Source organism: Ciconia boyciana, chromosome 10 (assembly GCF_034638445.1).
Source record: "Ciconia boyciana chromosome 10, ASM3463844v1, whole genome shotgun sequence".
In the NCBI taxonomy this organism is placed as follows: Eukaryota; Metazoa; Chordata; class Aves; order Ciconiiformes; family Ciconiidae; genus Ciconia; species Ciconia boyciana.
This window is the reverse complement of record NC_132943.1, coordinates 2,220,871-2,225,208: the sequence shown is the minus strand read 5'-3', so window position 1 is coordinate 2,225,208 and position 4,338 is coordinate 2,220,871.

The window sequence follows — 4,338 nt, the reverse complement described above, 5'->3', positions numbered from 1 at the left end:
CCAAGTTCATATACTGTCCGGAAAACTAACACATCATCGTCTCACTTTAGCAAGACACGGTAATGTTTAGGTTGAGATTAGAAATGAAAAACAAGCAAGCATTTCCCAGTAATTCAGTAAATGCTTTGGCTTTATAAGGGCTTTGTAAGATTGAGACTTGCAGCCTGAAGTGACCCGAAATCAACCCGCTGGGGTCAGTCACTCCGCAGGGCTGTAAAGAAATGATGAAACGCAGTGGCTTACGTCTAAATCGCTATTCAGGGAGTTGTTCTCAGCTAGGTTAGGCTGCTCGCACACGTTTTTTGGTGTCCAGTCACAGCAGTAGCAGAAGGTATCTTTAAAGCACCCGGATTTATTCTTATTTTTGCTTGAGCTAGAAATCTCTGGGTAATTTGTTTAGATTCTCCATGAAAACCTGTAATAAGCCATAAGCAATCATGGCTCGCTCTTAAGCCGTGCGATACAATCAAATTTAAAGAGCAGTACCTTTGCTTTCTGTATAAACACCTTATCGCTCATTTGTGGCGAAGCATTATTATCGTTTTATATAGATTACTCTCTTCAGTTCCGCAACGGCTAACACCCCGTGCGGAGCGGTATTCTCTCGCTCACCTACTGAGCCTGGCTCAGATGCTTAGGGCAACAGCGCGCTGGTTCCCAATGAGAAGAGCTCGTCAGCGGCGGGGAAACGCAGCCCAGCTAGGAAACGAGCCTCTTCAGAGCGCTGGCTTTGCTGACGGGAGGGCAGGGGGAGCGGGGAAGGGGACGGGGAGGGCTGCAGCACCCAAGGCCGCACCACATGCTGCCAACAGCACCTCCCGTAGCTTTTGTCTAATCTTTCTGGCAAGGACTTAACTATGTAGTAAACAGAAGACTTCACCCGTGTTCATTAAACAAACTTTGTTTTATTCACACCAGGCAATGCACACACACGCTGCAGACAGGAGGCCAAATGGCTATTCCCACAAAACAGTTCCCCCCTTCTTAATACTGCAAACTCTTGAAGATAATTTTCTGTAAGAACCGCGATACATCTATGAACCAGTACATATTCACCTTAAACCCCAGCCAAAACAGAAGGAGAACCTTGATCCGAATTCAAAGTTCAGGCGTGCTGTCCGTCGGCGGCCAGGTCGCTCGCTGGCCGACCGAAGACTGACAGTGGCGGTGAAGGGAGCAGAGCTGTGGAAGCGCAGAGGTGCTCAGAACCTGCCCCAGCTGTATTGCCTTTCCTTCATTTTTCGTTTTCACCAATTCAAAACAGTTTGAGTCTGCTTCATGTAAAAATGTAACTGGTAAGAGCCATAAATTCTAAAGAGTTACTCATTCATTCAACAGGTCCATCACAGTGTTCAATGTAAGCAAGAGTAGTGCCTGTTATTTCTTAGAAAAGATGCATAGATAAAAATTAGACCAAAAAATAAATCTTCCTATCAGAAAATAATTCCTGTAAGAGATTGCAGCTGCAGCCATGTCCCCCTCAGCTCTCCTTTCTGAGGGACAGCCTTCAAAAGAATTACACTGTTCCACAAGTCCATGAACATCTACGAACAAAACCTGAAGTAAAACGAACACAGAACATTATTTTTAAGGTTTACTGGTTACGGAAACAATCTGATTTTTTAAAAATTGTAATTTCTGTACCAAATTAAATAGACGATGCGTTTGTCACATCAAGGCTGTACGAAAGACCACAACTTCTCAAAACACGTCTCTGCGTGGTGATATTACAGACAAATTCAACTTGCTTTCAGCCGACTATAACTTAGACATAATAGGTTGCCAACTCATACTAGAAGAAAATTTATCTAGTATTGATATTTTCAACATCCATGAAACAAACAGGTTACAATAAAATTCTCATTATAAAGTTGCACAAATTTCTATGTTAACCATTAAGAGTTTATATGAAAAAGCAGACGTTATCTACCGTCGATTCCTGATATAAAACAGTAGGTAGAAACCTAATGTAGAAATCTGAAGTTAGATAAATCCTTTGGCAGCATGTTCAGTTACAATCAGGCCTTAAAAATAAATATGATAATGTATAGAAGTATGAAGAGAAAAAACAGATCCTATTAACACCAAACCCACTAAATACACTATTTTAATAATAATTAAATTATTTTACACTATCTACAAGTTGCATATCACAGAATTAGGAATATGAGAGATGACAGAATGACAAATCCTGCTTTTATAAAATTTCAGGCTTTAACAGTATGCATATATGTAGCTGTGTAGAAAATCTCGGACAAATGAGTATATACATTATTTATATTTAATAATTAACTGAACATAATCAAATTGCATCTGTCTAGCCATCTCAATTTAAGATACTCAATATTTCTGCTGGACTGAAGTTTTGAATCCAATAAAAATACCCACCTTCATCTCAACTTACTAACAAACATGGAGAATCTATATAAATGATAGCAAGGTTTAGTTTGACTACCTACCAACTTGGAACAAAGTAAACTCTTACAAAAAATCTCCAAACACCACGAATTTTGAACAGCAGCATGGAAATTAATTATTCTTCTTAAAGAACGCAAGGAACAAGTTATCAAAATACTTCAGTACTGCAACATGTGTTATTTATACTGAGCTACTTCAAGGGGAAGGATAAAGACAAATTAAAGTCCTGTCAAAAGGAAAGACAAAAGCTTCCTTCCAACTGCACAAATTTAAATAAAAAAACCAATTTAAAGAGCAGGTACTGAATACCTTATTGCATAAGCATGAGGCTGCAAATGAATAAGGTCATGATACTAAATAATTAAATCATTTGTCAAAGAAATGGAGGTGGCGCTGAGTGAAGGGTGGTTTTTATTGCTCAACAACAGCCTACAATCTGATAGTTCTCATTTGGTAGAAAATTTATACACCAAACATACTTATTTAGACATCTGGGAGTTTCAGGCATTTAATCAAGATGTTTTTAATCAGTGATTTGCTTCCACTATTTTCCCAATCTAAAGATTATTACTCATCATAAAATTACTAAAATAGGTATAAATATGACTATGCTAAAGTGAGAGGTAAATAGGAGGAGAATGAAGTGAATTTTTTCAGAGGTTGAAACAATAAAAGAAAGAAATCCCACATTCCTGAAAGATAATTCAGCTCCTCCGCTCCTCTTGTACAAACCCCACCCATTAAAAAAGTGCATCAGGGCAGAAATTCTCAGATTTCTTTTCTTAGCCACCAAATGCTACGCTGCCACAGTTCCAAGGCAATTCCTCTTCTCAAGACACGTCTGTCATTTTCAATATGCAACCACTCCTTGCATTAAATGAGGAGCACAATCCCACTCACGAAGCACATGTATTCCGCCTGTACAGACAGTGCGGTAAATACACCTTTTTCAAACGGTTTAAGAGTTTCTCCGACGGTAATCGGTGTTTATTTAGACATGGACGTGGTGGCAGAGAAAGGAAATCCAAGAGAGGCAAGAACCCCCTGGTCCCATAAAGACGATTCCTGTTCCACTCAGCTCCCCACTGGAAAGGGAACAAGGCAGATTCTCACAGTCTTAAGCTTCAAACATTCTCGAGCCTCTCCTTTACCACAAGGAACTACAATACTCCTTCACTTCTAAATACATCCAAAAGGAAAAGAAAAGAGATTCTGTACAAGCTTCTGGCTCAGCACCTTGTATCCACAGAGTGCCCACACAGTCAGCTGGGAGCATCCCTTGCCTGCTCTTGCAAAGGAGACTTGTGCTTGCAGTACCACCTCTGCCAAAAGACACAAGCGAGTTCTAGCAAAACCCCACCTGTTTTCAAGAGAAACACAGCAGGAGGTCTCTGTAGTTTCCCAAAATCTAATAGGCAGCACTGTGAAAATCTCATTTCTCATATTTCTGTAGGTACATGGTCCTCGCTGTCACAATATCAAGTAATTGTCTCTTCCAGTTCTCATCTGCTGAACTCGTGCAGTTGTCCAACTACGCGGTGCACATCGTACTGTAAAGCTCACTACAGCAGCGCAGAGAGAAGGTGGTCTCTAAATCGGCAGAGATTCTCGAAAGCCACTTGGATAGAAAGATTGTAGTAAGATACCAGAGGAGGCAACGCATAACGAGAGCAATGCAAAACAATGACTAAGCACCCTCAAGTTTTCAGAAACACATTTAAAAGAAAAAAAAATATTTTTGGACAATCTTTTAACTTAAGATTCACACGTGGCGTTTCTTGAGAGCACTGAAATAAGGGCTCAAAGTAATCGGAAATTATTTTAAACCATCAGCTAACCTAGTTCAAGCTATCTTTACACAAATGCTTAACAATCAGATCTGATGTGTATTTTTACTCAGCATCACCCTAATGCAGTAAG